Here is an 18,971-nt window from a genome sequence, read left to right on the forward strand (position 1 = left end):
ATATTAAGTAATGCAAAGACTTAATTTCCACAGTATTGAATCTCTGAAGATATTTAGATTTACAGAGGTCTCTGAGATTCACAAACTCCTATCTCTAACCAATCATGATGAGTATGATAATGACAAATAGAAAATGTATACCTGAGCCTTAAATTAAAAGCATAATTTATGAAGAGAAAAGCAAGAATATGTAATTATAAAAAGAATAATAGAGAACATATAAATAATCAAATATATGCTGTTTATCTAGGGTTAATTTTTAAAACTAAAGAAAGTTCCCTTTGCTGGGGGGGAAATGGTGTCGTATTTGACAGGAATGCCTGCTTTGGACATTCACCTTCTTCCCTCCGAAGTCCATAAGGGTGGAATTAATAGGATCTAGAATGTCCCCTGGCATTCAGAATCCCATATAAATAGCATCAATGTGACTGGCAAAGCTAGACTAGAGACAGTAAGTAAGCAAAAGGTTTAAATTATGCTACATACAGTTTAACTTGGGGTTTTCCTCAAACCTATTTCACACACAAGGGAATTTGCTCATAATTTACTGGAGTGCCTTGGTAGAACAGGCATGGGCAGTAAATATGCAATAAACAATTATTTTTGTTTGCATATTTATGAGGTGGTGTATTTTTATATATCTTGGATTCGAAAAAGAAACAAGTGATATTTAGATTTGTTTGTCTGTCTGTTTTTACATCATGTATCTAAAGGCTGGATCTCCAGCATCCAATCTGCCGAGGGATGGATTAAAGCCATCGAGCCAACGGGAATCACCCACCATCCACCCACCCCGCGCGCGCAGCCGCCCCTTCAGATGCTGTCACGGAACACACGTGTCCTCTTTGCAAATAAATAAATAAATAAATAAATGACACCTTCGAAGCGTGGACTTTGTTCGCCTGTTTGTCCCTTAATGGGCTTGCGAAAGGTTCGCCTCCTTGGGACTGCGCGGCTGCGCCTCTCTGCGGGCGGCGTCCGGGAGGGGGAAAGCCCGGCCGTCGGCGCTCTTGGCGCGCCTGTGGGTGTCCTGGCCGTCAGGAAGGGCCCGCTCGGCCCTCGTCGCTGCTTCGCCTGCCTGCTTCGGGGGAGGGGGACTCTGGAGGCTTGTGGCTGTTGTGGTTTGTTCCTCCTCCTTCTAAGCGGAGTGACTTCCATATCTATAAAGGAGCATCGTCTAATACGTTTTCGTATACGAAATCAACCCGAGCTCAGATCCGGGCTGGGGGTGTGGGGTGTGGGGGGGTATGTGTCAAGAAAGATCATCCGAGGGGGGACGTGACGGAAGGCGCCTGCAGGCCCATCCGGCTCCCGGTCCCCGGGCAACCGGCGCCACCGGAGCGGGGTGGGGTGAGGTGGGGGCCCGCAGGCCCGGCGCGTCCCTCTCTCCCCCGGGCTCCTGCAGCCCCCGGCTCCCGCTCTGTCTATCTGGAGTCGGTTGTCTATTTGTTCCTTCACGGCTCCTCGTCCTTAGATTAGATTTCTCCTTTCTCATTACCAACCTTAATAGACCTTTCAGACCTAATTCCAGCCCCAGATATTATCTGACCCGTATAATTAATTAATTATAGCCCAAATATTATAGATTATTAAAAATAGCATAACTAATAGTGTAATATCTCAAGCTGTCGACTTTAATAGTCAACATTGTCTTGGTCTCTCTTATCAGGCTGGGACACCCGGTGAGAATATTGATTCCTGGTAATTTTAACCATCATCTGCCATCCTGATGGGTAATTGTCAGATTTTCACCCGAGTCAGAGCTCATTTGAAATCGTTAAACCGTCGGCAAAGCTCCCGGTTGAGCTTAATGTTTCCTTTTTCTCCCCCTTCAATACGTTTCAGCAACCGAGAGGGAAATAAATAGAGAGAGAAGGGGAGAAGAGAGAGTTGTAGGGCACGAAGAACCCCTCTGCTCTCTCTCGGTCTCGCGCTCTTCCCGCCGCCCCACGCCACCCCCCAGAGAGGGCAAAGGCGGCTTTCAGCTTGGACCCGTTCGGTTTCTGCTTTTAAGGATTGCACCGGTTTTGTGCGAGGCAGAGGGGGACTCTCGCTGTCGCTCGCTCGCTCTCTCCCCCTTTGTCGACGGCAGCAGCTCTGGCTGCTCTGGCCAGCGCGAGAGCGGAACAGCTGCGCCCCCTCGCCTTCCCGGCCCCCGGCCCGGCCCTCCCCGCGGAATCGGAGGCTGCCTTCGCGCGGCCTCTGGCCTCGGCGGGCTGCGCTCGGCTGGTCTGTTGCCTCGCGCTTGTTACTTTCGGGTCTGGGGGTTCGGGGAGACACTCCAGCAGCAGCGAGTGGGGTGGGGGTGGGGGGACCCAGGCGCGAAGGAGGGGCGCTGCTGTGAGCCTTGGTTTTCACAGCCCCACTTTTCTGGTGAGAGAGAGAGAGAGAGAGAAAGACAACTTGCAGCTCCAGGTCAGGAGAATTGGAATTGTTCAAATTCGTGGGACTTTTTGTAAGATCAGAAACACCCTCCCCGGAAAACGCACAGCGAGAAAGGAAGCAGGACGGGGCCTCCCGGCTGCTGAAGCAGACGCTCTCTTGCCTCTGTTTGGGAGGGGGGCAGGGGGCAGCCGCGGGGCTGCCCCCCCCCAATTGCAACCCCGTTTGTACCGACTGTGTTTAGCGAGGCGGCCCGGCACGAGCAAGAAGGATCTCCTTTGTAGGAGATGAGTTATGAATGGATCCTTCAGAAGCAAAACTGCTGTCGATGAAATCATTCCAGCGGCATCAGTGACAACCACGAGTCCGTTTATTAATAGTCTATTTAAACTCCTGGGCCCGGAGAGATCAGATGTGCGCTCAGATAAACGGAGACGCGCTGGCGTTGAAGCAGGATTTTGGTTGACTCGGGGAGAGGGTAAGGCCCGAACTCGGAGGAGCGGAGTTTAAACGGAGTCGTGAAAACAAGGAGGTCTCGCGTTCTGGGTGGTTGGCGTAATGCGGTGGTTCGACACGCTCACAAGAATTGTGGCGACCGTCTTTTCCAACACAGTATCAATGGCCACAAGACGCCTCAGTTCTGCAGGCCCCGGCCATAATTCCCCCCCCCATACCCCTTTTCCCCCCCCCCCCCAGAAAAGCAGCGAGAAAAGGGAGAAATACCCTTGTTTTAATAGATCCTCCGAGGTTTCCCCCGGAGCATTATTTAAACTTCTAATTATGATTCATGTGTGTGATAATATTAATTTAATAATCAAGGAGCTGTGCAGGAAGCATTAACCTCAATTAAGCTCATTACTAGCTTAACCTGGAAATCCCCTGGGCTTTTAAATCTTCTACGATGAGGAGCTGACAATGTATTGATAGAGGGCAACATCAGCTCCATAACCTCCTTCTCTCTCCCCTCCCCCCACCCAATTCCACTTCTTGGGAGAGAATTAATGCATTTGAGTTTAACGTGAGTAACAATTTAAATCATTTTAACCTTTATCACGATATATAAAATCTCTGCACTCACACGCCAGGAAACGGGAGAAACCCAAACAATATTTAGCTCGTTACATTTTGTGCCCCAACAACTGCTTTGTTGTGCCTGCCGTGGCGTCCAGCGAGAAACACTGATATTCTGGCCAAAGTAGGGAAGGGAAGATAAAGTGAGATTGTTTTGCCCTGAAGTGAAAAGTGGGAAGTGGCTGGTAGAAATAGTTATTGTAAGAATTTTGGGAAGAGATTTAAAACATTCCCACGGCTTGCCTCCTCACCTCAGCACTGTGCCAAAAGTGTCTGGTGTGTGAAATCAAAAGGCATTCGCGGCGGGGGGGGGGGGGCGACTTTAGCACGTATATTCAACCCTCGCACGCCAATGCCTGGGGTAGCCCGAGACGCGGCTGCTGCAGCTTTTCGGAAGGGACTCGGTCCTCTCGCTTCATCTCACTAGACAAGGGAAATCCCAGGTAAGCCAGGATCGCTATGCCGTTTCGACCAGCTCCATTTACAGGCACCCTAACGGCTCTTATAGCCTGGGGGGGGGGGACTGCGTGCTTGGCGTATCGCAAGGGCGTGGCAGGCAGATATAGAATGCAGAAGCCCCGCGGGTTCGATTGCCAAGCCCGATTCCCTTCGCGTTTCCAACCGAAGAGTCCTTCCTGGGGCAATGGATCAATGGCGAAGCTAATGAGAAAACAACATTCTGTGTAGGCTGGCGATTAGGAAGGCTGCTACCCCTGGTTCCTTTGCCGTGACTCTGAGGAGGAACTCAGGAATAGAAACGCATCGGGAACTGTGTTTAGCAAGAAAACATTCCCTCACCCGGTTGGGCTTCTGCCTGTCATCTAACGTGCTGGTCATGGACCAGAGCGAGAGATCAAATCACTCTACCTGTAGGTTCCTGCCTCTAAGGGCTTCCAATCTATAATTCAGCGCAGAAAGGCAGGTTAGGGATAAGGTAAACGGAGGAATATGTCATTATTTCCGTTCCAGGTAATTATATAGTAGAGTTGGCGAACTGTGTGCCAAAGGCTTCTCTGAGCAACTGACATATTCAAAAAACCCTAGCTAAAAGCTGGTTGTTTAGCCTCGAACAAGCCATCCTTTCTCAGCTTAGCCTTCCTCAAGAGAGGATGGTGACAGTAAACTGGGACAGCCCCGTGCCTGCTGCCCTGAAAAGGGTGCAAGCCTTGGTACATCATTAAAAGTCTTTTCATCTTGCTTCCTGGGCTTCTGCCTGTTGAAATCGGTCTGTTTGGGATACCTGAGAGAAACGGGACAGCGGGAATCAGAGACATTCTGTCACTTTTCTGAGATATTATTATTATTATTATTATTATTATTATTATTATTATTATTATTATTATTGGCAATATTAATACCAGCCACGGTTCAGATCTCAGGGGAGAACAGCGTCTGTATGGAAGAAAATAATAATAAAAAGATTCTAATAGTGCAGGTGTCTTGAATGAACCCTTTGGGGTTGTGGGGAGGTCTTTTCTCGTCGGAAATCTTATAGACGCTGAAGGTGCGGTGTTTAATTCACTGAAGCCAACAATAGTTCGGGGGGGGGGTATCCGCTTCCTTCCTAGATGCCCCCATTCCCACCATAAGGCCACGTGTGGGCGGCATACAACGTGCACACCGGGGATGGAAGCGGACTTCCTGCCCACCAACAAAGGTGCCTGAGAGAGTTTCTCCTTCTCCCGCGATGACCTTTCCATGCTCTCGGCACACGTTTCTGATCAATGCGCACGGCTTGGAGGCGGAGGATGGGGACGAGAATCCCCCCTCCTCCCCAATTCTCCCGCTACCCCCACCCCATGTAAATCCATCAAAGTGACCTTCCCAATATAACAAGGGCTGCTAAACTGTTTTACCACCACGATAAATGTCCTTAATTACCCTGAGATCTGCCTGCGCGGCTGCAGGGCGATGATGAATGGACAAAAAGAAAAGGTTCATTTGTTGACTGGACTTGAGACGATCTAATTAAAAATGAAGTTTGGAGCTAAAACTGGGGGCCAGGCCGTAGAGCCGAGGGCAGCGCTGCGGGAAAGGGCGGGGGCGGGGGCCCCAGGGGCGTGGGGCGCAGGGGCGAGGCTCCACGCCCAGGCTGCAGGCGGGCGGCCCCGCTGGGCCCCACACGGCCCGTCCTTCCAACCCAGCTCCCCGCCCGGCATTAGGACCCTCGCAGGGCAACGGGAGGCGGGGGGAGCGCCCCCTAGGCCCCTTCGGGGCAAGGGCAGCCCGGAGAGCCCGCGGGAGATAAACGGCCCGGGCGGCGGGGTGGTTCGCCCAGGCGTCCGGGCCTCAGCCGACCGGCGAGCAACGGCGCAGCTTGGCCGGGCTCCCGGCAGGCCGAGCTAGAGCGACGCAGCGGTTGCCCGGCCCCGGGGGCTCCTTGGGACCCGTGGCCGCCCGCAGCAGCTCTTCCTCGGCCCCGGCGCAGCTGCCTTTCCGCCACGGTGTCGCTCCGCAGCGCCCTCGGGGACCCCGCCATTCACGCGGCCTGCCTGCCTGCGCGGGCTGGGGCTGGGGGGACCCGCGGGGGCTGGCGGCGCCCAGGAGGGCCTGCAGTGCGTGGAGGGAGACGAGCCGGCGGAAGGGGGCGCTGAAGGGCCGCCCCGGGCCGAGCCTCCCCGGGCCGGGGCGGCCTGCAGCGCAGCGCTCCCGCTTGGGAAACGGCCCGGCCTGCCACGTGGCCGCGGCCGGGCCTGCCTTTGGGCCCTTGGTTCCCCGTTCCAGCGGCCGGCGGGCGGGCGGCCCCCTTCCGCTCTCCGCTCCTGCCTCTGGGAAACGGCGGCCTTCGCACTCGGGCCGCAGCCAGGCCTGATCAGGAGCGGAGACATTATTGCCTGTCACAAGGCATCGAGGCCCCCAGAATCAGCGCCAACTTTCCAGGGAACAGATAACTGGAGATGGCAGATGGATGGAGATTGCGCAAATGAGCCTCTAATTGACAATCAATTGTGATTAGGAGCCCTCCAAGGTCTTCCTCCTCCGGGGGGCGGGAGCGCGAGCCAGGCAGGCCCGGCCGGCAGCAGCAGCAGCAGCAGGCGGCCCTCCGGGGTGCGGCACCTGCGCGCCTCCGCGCCCCCCCCCCCCCCAGCGCCGTCGCGAGGACAGGGCCCGGGGGAGCGCCGCTTGTTTCCGCATGGCGGCCCCGGGATCTGCGGGTCAATGCGCTACCTTTGGGGCGCTGCCTTCGATTAATTCGCGGTTAATTGCTTGCCTCTCCAGGAGGGCTGAGCGCCCAAGCGCCGCGGGGTCCTGAGGGGTGGGGTGGGGGCTCTGGGGAAACCTCCTCCTCCTCGTCCTGCCCTTCCCCCGCTTCCGGAAAGGTAAAAGGAGCGAGGTGGTGAGAGCGAAGATGCGCCAGGACCGGCCTTCCCTCGGCAGCTGCCTGAAGCAGCATTTGCTTTTCCTCAGTCATAACCACCGGCTCTTCTTCTAAGGGAGAGCTTCCCGTCCAAAGGGGATGCGGCGGGCGGCGGGGTGGGGGCGAGCTTTGGAAAGGCAAAGGCACCCGCTTTGGGGGGTGGCGCAGGGCGGGCGCGTCGCTCCCCCCAGAGGATCAGAGCTCCCGGCTGCGATTTCCACCCGGGAGATGGGGCATAATGTCCGGATGAAGCGCCGCTCGTTGGAGGCTCCCGATTCAAGCCTCACGGCCGGCCTCTAATAGGCAGAGAAGGGGCGAGAGGGAGCCGCGGTGGGCTCCGGCTCTCCCGCCCGCAGGGACTCCCCTGGGCCCGGGCCGCTGATGGGCTAATCATGTCCGAGCCCGACCAGAATTACAGCTGATTGCTTTACCCATTATTCCTTCCAAGTTTTAATTTCTGCTTTCCAAAGGATCATTGCTCGCGGTAATTGCAAAGGACCTGCCCTTGTATGTGTCACTAGCCTCAAAGACAAATTTAAAAAAACACACCCAATAAAATAAAATAAAAATTCGTTTATTTTTTCTCTATTCCCGGCTCCTCTTTTGGCAGGTAATTCAAACTAAGCTGTGAGCTGGACATCCAAAACAAGAAAAGAATTAATGTCATCAAAGAAGCAAATTGGAGGAAATTCTAGATAACAAAGGGAATTGCTCGCTCTCGCTCGCTCGCTCGCTCGCTCTCTCTCTCTCTCTCTCTCTCTCTCTGGTGTAATTCAAATGGCCTGCTATTTTGATCTTTTAGGTGAAGCAGAAATTCTTAGATGGGGAGGTTTTGTCCAGCTGCTTTATCTTGGTGGTGGTCTATCTGGTTCTTTGCGTTTTCCTTCTCTCACTAATTCCAGAACAGTGTGGTGAGAAACTCAATTCTGAATCGGTAACTAGAAGGAAGGCAAACAGCTCGAACGCGTGGTCCTGTAAATAACTCACGCCACGATGAGCACGTGTTTACTTCTCCCTCGTGCGAAACGGTCCAAAGCTGCCTCTGTTCGCATTGCGGATGTTCTTTCCGCCAATGCCCTTACTCGCGAGTAAGTGCCTCTTTTTTCACTGGTAAGAACTGGAAGGGGTCGATCTTAAAGTCCAATCATGCAATTGGGTGAAGGTGTCTTTTGAAGGGGGGCGGCGGATAAAGTTCTCGACTTGCGCGCAGCGGTGCTGGGTCCCGACAGACAGGTGCCTAATCGCTGCGCTTCTGCGGATCCAGCAGTTATTTCGAAAGGCGCGCCTCCTTCTCCTCCCCCCCCCCTCTCCAAATAAGGCTATTTAGATGCTTTCCAGATGAGTGGAGGGGCGCCGAAACAGAGCTGACAGCGAAGTATATCTCCGCCAGCCCAACTCCGAGCCTTCACTCTTGCTTCAGCGAGGGCGCGCGCGCTCCCCCTCCCGTTTCTCCCGGCGCGCTCCCGCGCTTCTGAGGTCTCCTCCGGACAGAGAGCGCGGGCCGCTCCGGGCAAGGGATTAATTTGTAGCCAATTACAACCGCGTGCTAAATACGAATGCGTAAAGAAGCCACCGTCTGGCGTGAAGGAGGGTGCGATAAATGCCTAGGCCCCAGCAGCAGCAGCAGCAGGAGGGGTGACAAGGAGCGGCAGGGGGCCCCTCGAGCGCAGCAGCAGCAGCCGCCCCCCCTTGCGCCCGGCTCTCTCCGCCAAGTTCCTCCGCATCCTCCTCGGAAGGGGGTGTTGCCAGGCGAAGTTTGCTGGAGGAAGGAAGTCATCTGGAGGGGCAGGGGCGGGGGGAGGGGAGGGGCGGCCGGGGGGGGGGCTGCTGCTCTGCGAGGAGTCATGAACGTGAGCCGAGACCAGGCTCAGGTGGGTGACGTCTCTATTCCGGCAGCGGCAGCGGCGGCGAGCCCTCCTCCTGCTGCTGCTGCGCCTCCTCCTCCTCCTCCTGCGGAGCGCCTCCTGGGGGAGCCCGGGTCCTGCAGCTGGCGCGGCGGCGACGGCAGCATGGAGAGCTCCGCCGAGCAGCGCCTGGCGCCCGGCACCGAGCTGCTGCCGCCCGCCTACTCGTGCCCGCTGGTGGGCAGGGAGCGGCCCAACAGCGACAGCCACGGCACGGGCGGGCCCGAGGGAGCGGGCGCCGCCTCGCCCGCGGCCGTGCACAGGACCACCTCCTTCTCGGTGCTCGACATCCTGGACCCCAACAAGTTCAACAGCAAGAGCCGCCGGCAGTGCGCCGTGCTCTACAAATCCACGGCGGCCGCGGGAGCCGAGTACCCGCTGGGGAGCGACCCGGAGAAGCTGGACGCCGAGGCGGGCGCCGAAGCCAAGGCGTTGGCCCAGGATGGCCCGGCGGGCAGGCGCACCAAGTCCGCGGCCGACCCGCGCAGTAAGTCGGGCTGGGAACGCCGGGCTGGGGCGCGGGGGGGGGGGGGGACCGGCCGGCGGCGGAGGCGCTCGGGGCCGACCGTCGAATCCCCCAGGCGCCCGTCCAAGCCGCAGGCGCGTCTGCTTCTCGCTCTGCCTCGGTCTCTCGCAGCCGCTCGTCCTGTGACCCCGCTAGGGCAACAAGCGGAAGCCAGAGGCCGGGCTCCGGGGAGGAGGGGCGGAGGGTCTCCTTCCCAGAGCCCGGGGCGCATCTCTTCCCGCGGGGCTCCTCCACTCAGTCGCCCAAAGTTTTGCCGGGCGGGGGCAAAGTTGGAAAGTCGCCGTCCAGGCTCGCAGGCAAGAAGAGGGACAGGCGAGCCGAGTATACCAAGCCCGTACCCCTTCCCCCGGCCTGGGGCCCTGGCGCGCTGGGCAGCCCAGCGCGGCGCCAGCCGTGGAGGTGTTCTGCTCGGCGTACCCGGAGGCCATGCGGGACTTGCCTTATGGGCAGGGCTCAGAAGGAGGGCAAGGGGCCTCAGCGGGCAGGCCGCCTCCTGCTGCAGCTCACCTGTCCAGAGAGAGGTGCCCCGGAGTTGACACGTCGGGTGGCGCGTCCCCTTCTGGGCGCTTTCGAGAACCTCCTGGGCTGTGGGATGGCGGGGAAGGGGGCCATTGCGAGAAGCCTGCGGGGGGGCCTGGGACTGTTTCAACCGGAACCCCTGGGAAACGCCCCCCCGCGGGTTTAAAATGGGGATCCCCCACCCCACCCCCAGTTGGCCCTTTCCGCGCTCCATGTGTGTCCAGGACTTGGGGATGCCCTCCTGCCTCGTCTTTCTACGCGCGCGCTCGCACGTTCGCTGCTGCTGCTGCTGCTTCTTGCTCCCTGCTCCAGGCTACAGATTCAATTTTCTCTCCCCCCCGTAGCTTTTTTAGGACAAATCAGACTAATTGTGACAAAACGCTGGTTATCTCTGGAAAAACAATTAAATTCCTTCGATTACATTTAAAGTAAAATGTGCTTAGCAGCGTAAAGAGGCTGCATAATGGGGGGAAATCGCCCCAGAGTGGCGTGTCGGCCTGAGCGGGTCGATATCCTATTATCGAATTGTGCATATCTCTTTCAAGCACCTTGCAAACTCTCGCCTAACATCTAAATTATAGGGTCAAAATTCGGATAATTACTCGATTAAAACCTATTACACTTATTAGGGCTGCCTATCGACCGGGCAGGCCGTTCGACCCGGGCGCCAGATTGCTTTTGCTTCCCAGGCAGGCCGGGTGCCAGGCCGTCTCCCAGGGCCCGCTCGCTCGCCCAGCCGCCTCGCCAGCCCCGGCGGCGCGCCCGGAGAGCAGCGCGCTCGCTGGCCCCGGCCGGGCGGTCTGGGCAGCCCCGGCCAGGCGGCCGAAGGAGCGCCGCCGCCGCCGCGGGACCTTCCGGGGCCCCTCTCGGGCCGCCCTGGCAAGCCGGCGTCGCCGCCGCCGCGCTGCAACCCCGCCCCGGAGAAGCCCCGCCCGGCCTGCCGCTTGGCCCGCGCCTCCCGCGGGCTGCCCCTCACCTCGGCCCGCGCGCGCGCCCTGCCGGGGCCAAGCCGCGGCTGGGCGAGCCGGAGGCAGAGCCCGGCGCTGCCCCGCTCGCCAGGGCCTCGGCGGGAGCGGGGGAGGCCGCGCCGAGCCTCGGCCCTCCCTCGGGGCAGCCTCGCCGGCACGGGCTCCCTGCCAGGCGGCCGGGGGCGGCCGGGGCAGCGCTTCCGCCCTCTGGGTGCCTTCGGGGGGCTACGAGGCCCTCGCGCGGACGCCTCGGGCGGGCGGGCCGGCCTTTGCCGCGCGCTTCTCCGCCTTCCTCCCCGAAATGCTCTGGACGCAGCCCGGCGGGAGCGTCTCCGGCGGAGGTTCCGAGGGCTGCTGCTCGCGGGATCGCGCCCTTTCGCGAGGCAAATACTTTCCAGCAAGCGACGTGCAGCCGGGGCAGCAACTCCAAAACAAAACAAAGATGTATACATTTATAAACGTTATAACTGGATACGCTACTGGTGGTCGTTGTTTTGTTTTCGAGCGGAAATGCTTTTATCAAGCGATCCATCTGTCAATCAATAGACCTCCTAGCTTGCCCTACCTTTAACGTTTACCTTTAACGTTTACCTTTAACGTTTCGAACTGCTCCCCCGTGGCTCTACGCATTTCCTCTGGTAGGTCAACCGCTAGGTTTTGGCAAATAATATTGTCCGACAATTCTCCAGTCCAAGATTAGGTCGCTGTTTCTTTTGTCTGACAAAGCAACAGGCAATGTTAAAAACCATTTCAAAATAAATAACGCCATGCAAATAGCACTTTTTACCATCTGTGCAAAATTTGAGATCGGTTGTACAATTAATTACAGTTAAATAAATAATTGCAGCGAGGAGTTAAATAGCGCACAAAAATCACGTTCTATTTATTTCATGCCCAAGCGTTGCAGCCGGGATTCCAGATCGCCCCCAGAGCGCACTTCGGTCCCGCCGGCTTCAGCGATGCCGCCGCCGGTACGTCAACCGCGTCGGGTGGGGGGGGGAGTCCAACTGCGAAGACGTTTAAAAAGAAGCTCGCTCCCCCCCCCACCCCACCCCCCAGCGGCCCTCCCACAGCCTCTGAGGCCGGGCTCGCCCCGTGGGGGGCTGCGTGCCTTCCAAAATGGCTTTCCAGCAGCCCCAGGACGGGCCTCTGGCAACAGCAAAGGCTGCGGAGCGCCGAGAAGAGGGCAGCCCGCGCCCGAGGCCCCGGAACGGGCGAACGATTTATAAACCCAAATAAAGGAGGGGTCCGCGAACTGATCTGGACGTGGCACAGCCTGGGTTTAATTGAGCCTGAATTCCCTCTGGTAATCGATGCAAGTATTTGGTCCAACGAAATACTTTTTTTGTTCCGGGGCAGGAAAAAAGGGGGGCAGAAGGAGCCCCCTAGGGGGACGGTCCGCGCGCTGCGCTCCGGGACAGTCGCTACCGCCGCGGGACGCTCGTCCCGGCCCGGCTTTGCGTCGTGTCTAAAGCGCAGGCGGCGCCCCGACTTCGCCCGCCGGCTCCCCGTTTCTCCTTCAACAAGTCGTCTGGTAGGAGCGAAGGGCGGCCGGAGGGGGGAGGGGAGGTCAAGACGAATGTTGGGTGATGGGGGGGAGGGGGATGGTTATACCCCTCCCCCCGCGCGCACGCTGTGGAGGCGCTTGACCAGGGCCAGCTCGGGACGTCGCCAGAGGCCCAGGCGAGGCGCGAGGCCAGCGCGATCCGCCTTCTCCGCGCCTTTCCTCCGGCCTTTTCCAAGGGCAGCGTTGGTTTCTGCCAGCGAAATGGTGCGTCGCGCTTTGAAATCCTTTGGCCTGGTTATGTTGTTGTTGTTGTTGTTGTTGTTGTTGTTATTTTTTTATTTTTTAAAAAATTACTTGACGCCTGCTCCGTTCTCGCCTCCTAGAAGTACATTTGTGGGCACGAATCCCAAAGAAAGGGTCAGTTCTTTCTGATAATATTGGGGAGGGGAAGTGAACTTAAAAATCACTCTCCCCCCCCCAGACCAGGACGCCAAGCAAACAAAAACAAAAACAACCCCTGAAACTCCCCCCTCCCGCGCGCGCGCACCCTATACAGGCCTCCCTATCTTTTTTTAACAAACTGATAATTAATATATATTTTTTACAATTTTTGTCTTTAAAAGGCCCCTGCAAACCAGATGAACTCCCCCCCCCCCACGAACTTTTAGGCTGGCTGGGGCGGGTGCATCTATACTAGATAATAACACGCTTTTGAAACGTGGCGCGGGGCGGGGGAGAGAACGGGGATAGTCGGTGTCAGTCGAGGACAGTCGGAGCGGAGGTCGGCTATACAAAGAGAACAGCAACACATCCTCATCCTCATCCCGGCGTGTTAGGCTTAAAACGAAGCAGGCACGCCATAGATTTCAAGGATTGGAATTCGTATCTTGCGCAGTCCAAAAACAAACAAGCCAAAGGCCGGCGGGCGAAGGCCCCGCCAAGCAACTCGCCAGGAGTTGAGGCTCCCTCCGCCTACGCGCGGCCCCGGGCCCTGTTCAGAAGGCACCCTAAACCCGGGCTTTAACCGCGGCTCTTGGGCCTCTTCGGCTCTTTGGCTTATTCGCCGTGGTTAAAGCCCTGGTTTAAGGCGCCTTCTGAACAGCCCCCCTCCCCGCGGCAGCATTACCCCCCAATTCCTGCAGCGGATCCGTCAATAAACAGGCCCGGGGGCGAAGGGGGCAGGCGCCCCCCCTCGCCGCTAGCCGCCTCGGCGCTCCCTCTGGGTCAACGTGACGCCTCCGGGCTCGCGGTTCTCCGCTCTCGGCCGGCCCGAGCTCCGGCGCGGCCGGGACAGCCCGCAGGCCCTCCGCCCCCCACAGGCCGCCCGCCGCCGTACCTCTACGCTTGCCCCCAGGCCCCCGCGAGGCGGCCCCGGCCTGCGCCCCCGGGACGCCCAGGCTCAGCGGCTCCCCAGGGCCCCTCCGCCGGGGGCTGGAGCGGCTCCTGGCTGGGAGGGGAGGACCCCCGTGGGAAGGGACGCCACGTCGCCCCCCAGCGCCCTCCCCGCCGACTAAGGCGCTGCGGCGGCCCTGTCTCGGGCGCGCGCGGGTCGGGGCCGGGCGAGGCTGTCCCTGCTGACCCGTCTTCGGGCCGGGGGAGGCGAGGGAGGGGCCACGCAGCCCGGGCCGGGCGCTGGAGGGAACGGGCCCCTGCCGGCCCTCCGCCATCTCTGGGGCAGCGGAGGCCGAGGGCTCCAAGCTCCACGCTCGGCGGGTCGTGCCTTCACTCGGCGTTTCAGCCGGGTCCCACCAGCACCCCGACGGCGCTCTGCGAGGGGCTGAAGCCCGAACTGGCGGCACAGAAGGGCTTCCCAGTTGCCGACGCCGCCCCCCGCCCCACCCGAAATGGGACCCACCGGCCTCCGCTGCTCCGGGGCCTCTTGGAATCGGAGGCTGAGGCCGCGGGGAGGGGCGAAGGCGGTCTCCGTCGGGCGGGGGAGGCTTCTTGGACACCGGCAGGCGGGGGGGAGGCGGCCCCTCTGCCACCCCGAATGACTTCCAGGCAGCGGGGGAGGGCAGGGCTGCCTTGCGAGTGGCCCCGGATCGGGCGGGGGCCTTCCACGGGATGGGGGCTGCGGGCCGGGGGGCTCCACGCGGCTGCTCGGCGCCCGGCTGACCCTCTCCCGCTTGTTGTGTGTGCAGAGGCCAGCGAGCTGTACCGCAGTCAGGAGGCCGCCTTGGATGCCGGCGCGGAGAGCGAAGCGCCCGACGACGACGCGGAGGACGACGACGACGACGCGGACGAGGAGGAGGCGGACGAGGAGCCGGGCAGCGAGGCCAGCAGCCCCAGCCGGGGCGGCGGCCTCGGGGGCGCCGTCGAGGGGGGCTGCGGGGCCCTGCACGCGGACGACGATCACGCTGAGGCGCAGCGGGCGCAGCCGCCTCCGCAGCCGGGAGGCGGCCCGGGCGGGCAGCCGCCGCCCGCGCCGCCCCCCTCCCAGCAGCCGGCGGCGGCGGCTTCGGGCAAGGCCAAGCGCAAGCGGCCGGGCTCGGACTCCAAGTCGGGCAAGCCCCGGCGGGCGCGGACGGCCTTCACGTACGAGCAGCTGGTGGCGCTGGAGAACAAGTTCAAGGCCACGCGCTACCTGTCGGTGTGCGAGCGCCTCAACCTGGCGCTGTCGCTCAGCCTGACCGAGACGCAGGTCAAGATCTGGTTCCAGAACCGGCGCACCAAGTGGAAGAAGCAGAACCCGGGCGCCGACACCAGCGCCCCCACGGGCGGCGGCGGCGGCGTGGGCGTGGGCGGCGGCCCGGGCGGCCTGTCGGGGGCGCTCAGCCCGCTCAGCCACTCGCCCCCCATGGGCAGCCACGGCCTGGCCATGCACGGGCCGCCCGGCGCCTACGGCGGCCACCCGGCCGGCGGGCTGGTGTGCGCCGCCCAGCTGCCCTTCCTGCCCAGCCCCGCTGCCGTCCTCTCGCCCTTCGTGCTGGGCTCGCAGACCTACGGCGCGCCCACTTTCTACGCGCCGCACCTCTGAAGGCGGCCCGGGGGGGCCAAGGCGCAGGGCAGGCGGCCGGGCGGCCCCCCGACGGCGGAGCGCGCCGGCCCACCCAGCGCAGCTCGGCAGGGCCAGCCGCCGCCGCCGCTGCGCTCTCCTCGGGAGCAGGAGGCTGGGCTGGCGCCAGGGCGGACGGACCCGTTCCCTTGCGGCTGGCCAGAGCCCCGCGGGCCGCCTCCACTCGAGCCTCGAGGCAAACTCTCCGGCGTGGCCTCGGGAGCCCAAGGCTAAGACCCAGCTCCTCCGGCCAGGCTGACTGGAGCTGGCGCCTCTTCCGCCGCCCCTACGCGGATCAGTCGTCGGGAGGCGGCGGCGGCCGTTCTCTGGGATGCTCCGCTTTGCCGGAGGCGAAGGGAAGTGCTGTAAATAGAGGCTGGCGGCCGCCTCCTGCCCTTGCCCGCGCCTCCGTCGTCCCAGGATCTGTAGCTGCCCGCTTGGCCAAATCTCGCCACCCAGCTGACTCTCAGGGTAAAACCGAAAACAGAAAACGTGCCCCTTCTCGGCATTGTTGACAAAATACGGAGCTCTTTACTTTCGGGATTTCACGTTTTTTACACACTTCTGTGTCGTTTTGGGTTTTTGCTTGTTTGCGTTCCCCCCTTCCCCCCCCTTTTTTTTAAGGAGAAGGAACTGTGTGGGGGGAGCTTAAAAATAAAACCTAAACGGGGCGTGTGTCCGTCTTATCTGAAACTCGTTTTTTAAAATAAAAAAAAGCAGGAAAGACAAAGAAAGAGAAAAACTTTTTAAAACATCAATCACCTATGTATATTTCTGGCTGTTATTTAAAGAAAAACACTTTATAATTTGTGTATAACGTACAAAGCAAACATCGATCCAAACGATATAGAAAGCACTTTGCTGAAAATCTAAACTAATAAAGAAACAAGTCAACATTATTTTGACTGAGTTACTGTTTCCTAAATCCTTTTTAAAAAGAAAGAAAAACCAAGCCAAGACCGAGCAAAGGCACCGCCAGGATTAGTTCTGTTGACAAGAAAGACAAATCGTCCAGGTCAGGATGCGGCTGAAGCGCAGCGCTCCGACGTCCCGCTGGTTTCAAGGGCTGAGAGGGTCTGGAGCCACGTGCTCCGCGGGAACGACGGGGCCTTTACTGTCGATGGATCCGGCCTTCAAGGCTTCTAGTTTCCCATGTGTGTTTTCTCATAAATCCCAAGCGCAGCATAAGCGCAGCATTTTCTAGAACACCGTCTGGTTTGGAGACAGGTAAAGCTGTTTATTAACCGACGCTTCTCCGTTTTTTCTTTCTTTTGGTCTATATTGCAGGTTTACCAAAAGAGCGAATCTGATATGTAGCCAATAAAAACCCATCGCAGTTTATCAATGTGGTTGTTTTTAAATGGCCAAGTTTGCCATTCTACCTCTACATAAAATACACAATCAAATTATAAACCAATAGTGTTTCCCTCTTAAAAACGTATGCTGCACTTCGTGAGCCTTTTATTCCCCAGTTCTCTCCCCTCACTTTCTCCGTGTCAATTAAAAGCAAACGAAGAGATGAATATTGTTAACAATGATGATTTGTTATTTACAGTACTTATTAGAAACCTGAAATACCCCCCTTCCCCGCCCCCCGACGTTGCAGATCACAAAATCAGTTCCTTTCTCAGGTCTGAGGGCCGCGCTCCCATCCCAGCCGGCGGGAGCTCCGTGTGGTTTCCAGAGGCCGAAGCAAGACTCACAGGCGGCTGTTTACCAGAGGGCTAGAGGGCGTTCTCCTGCACACGCCCCGTGGAGAGAAGCCCCTGCGCAGGAGAACCTCCCTCCCGCAGGAGAGTGAGTCCTTGTGGCTGAATGGCAGCACAGCGCGCTGGGCAACTGGGACAGAAAGACGGAGTCAACGGCGCAGCCGGTTGGGGGAGGAGGGGGAGGGACCCGCCTGGCCCCTGAGGAGCCGGGCCCGACGAATCCGCTCCGCCGCCGCCCGGCCCTGCCTGGAACCCCATTCCCGGGGCGTCGAGGCGGCGCTCAGGCTCAGCCCGGGGCACAGAATTCAACGGCCCCTTTCGAGCCCGATGAGCGCCCCTTCCTCGCTGAGCGTTTTTGACAACCGCTTAACCGCCACCACCGACACGCGGGGAGCCAGCGAGGCCTCATTGCTGACAGGGACCTCGCAGCTTCCTGCCGACGTCGCCGACGGCTGGGAATGTCAATGGCGCGCGCGGGGAGGGGAGCGGCAGGCGGCCCGGTCCGAGAAGGGAGGGGAGGGGAGGGGAGGGGAGGGGAGGGGGCGCTGGGCAGCTAGGGGGAGCCCCGCGGGGCGAGGGCGGGGCAGCGCGGGGCGCCGTCGGCGGGGCGCGAAACCCGGGCCGAGGCGAGGCGCGCAGCCGGCAGGCAGGCAGCCCGCGGGCTTGGGCCTGGGCGGCAGGAAAAGCTTCGGCGACGCCCAGGGCCCTGCTTCGCCTCTCGCGCCGGCCCCAGCGCGCCGCCGCGGTCTCTGGCCAGCCGCGACGAGAGACGTAAGCGCGGTGGGCGCCCAGCTAGAGCAGCGGCAGCAGCAGCAAGCGCCCGCCCGGCCCCACAGAAGGAGAAACGCGGGGGCGCCGTTTGGCGGGGGGCGCCTAGCCTTCCACGTGCTCCGAATTTGCCGCCCCGCCCATTTGTTTGTGAAAGAGCGTGGCGGGGGGGGGAGGGGCCATTCTGACGTTGCCTTGGCCGTGCGGGAGGGCGCCCCGCAATGGCGGCTGCTGCTGCTCCAGCGCCACACGGGGGAACTCCGGGAGCTGTAGGCCATGGGAAGGAGGCCCCCGCGAGCGAGCGAGCCACCACGGCCCCTCCCCGAACTGCAGGGGCTCCTCCGCCGCCAAGCTCTGGTCCATCTGCTTGGCCTTTTCTACAGCCAGGCAGGAGGAGCCATGGCCACGTTGCAAAGGTCCAGTGTTTTTTTTTATTAAAGCCGGGGTGGGTGAGGGCGGGGGAACACATGTTTAGCTGATAAAACACCTTGGCCCCAAGTTGCCCCATGGCCTTAGTGGTCCATCACACGGGGAAGTGCGGGGTGTGTGTGTGGAGGGAACACACGCCCTACCGTTCTCCGCCCGTGTTTTCCTTCCCCAAGTTACTTCCTCTTTCAAGAAGAAGTAGAGAACGAGCAGGAGGCCCATTGAGTCGGCTGCTCTAATGGCGCTGCTTCTCCTGCACAAAAGAGAGCAGCAATTCCGACTTTAAAAATACCTTGGACTTAACCAGGAGTTTTTTTGTCAGGCAAGGAAGGCCAGAAGGGGCGGAAGGCGCGCAGGAGGCACAAACTCCGTGAGCGCCCAGGAACGAGAGTGCAATAAAACGCTTTAGTCAGACAACTGGCCTTGAGTCCATCTAACGCAGTATTGTTGACCCTGACTGGCAGAGGCTCTCCAGGGTTTCCTACCCAACCTGGATATGCTGGAGGTCGAGCCCGGACCCTTCTGCGTGGAAAGCAGGTCCTCGACCAGCCCCTTTTAGCTACCTAATGAATCAATAAAATGTAAAAAAAAAAAAAAAAAAAAAAAAAAAACAACAACGTATTACTAAAAGCTGTGGTTTTCTTTAATAAACTCTAAGTTATCTCATAATGTTGCAAAAAGGCATCCAAAATGATGTTTTTTGTGAACCGCTCAGAGAGCTCCGGCTATTGGGTGGTATAGAAATGTAATAAATAAATAAATAAATAAAAAATAAGCTAATTTTGCAAAATAGTACAAAACTAGGAGGAATTGCTAGCATTTCAGTGGATAGACAAAT

General features: G+C 59.3%; 1 protein-coding gene across 2 annotated transcripts in view; it reads left to right on the forward strand.

Moving 5' to 3' along the window:
• The first annotated feature begins 11,930 nt into the window (after positions 1 to 11,930).
• Positions 11,931 to 18,971, forward strand: part of CTBP1 (C-terminal binding protein 1) — a 426,424-nt gene continuing 419,383 nt past the window's right edge. For both annotated transcript variants that reach the window (XM_063125925.1, XM_063125926.1), the window contains exon 1: positions 11,931 to 11,936. The gene's annotated coding sequence lies outside the window, so the exon portion shown is untranslated. The remainder of the gene's footprint in view (positions 11,937 to 18,971) is intronic.

The sequence above is a fragment of the Elgaria multicarinata genome, chromosome 5 (genome assembly GCF_023053635.1).
Source record: "Elgaria multicarinata webbii isolate HBS135686 ecotype San Diego chromosome 5, rElgMul1.1.pri, whole genome shotgun sequence".
Classification (NCBI taxonomy): Eukaryota; Metazoa; Chordata; class Lepidosauria; order Squamata; family Anguidae; genus Elgaria; species Elgaria multicarinata.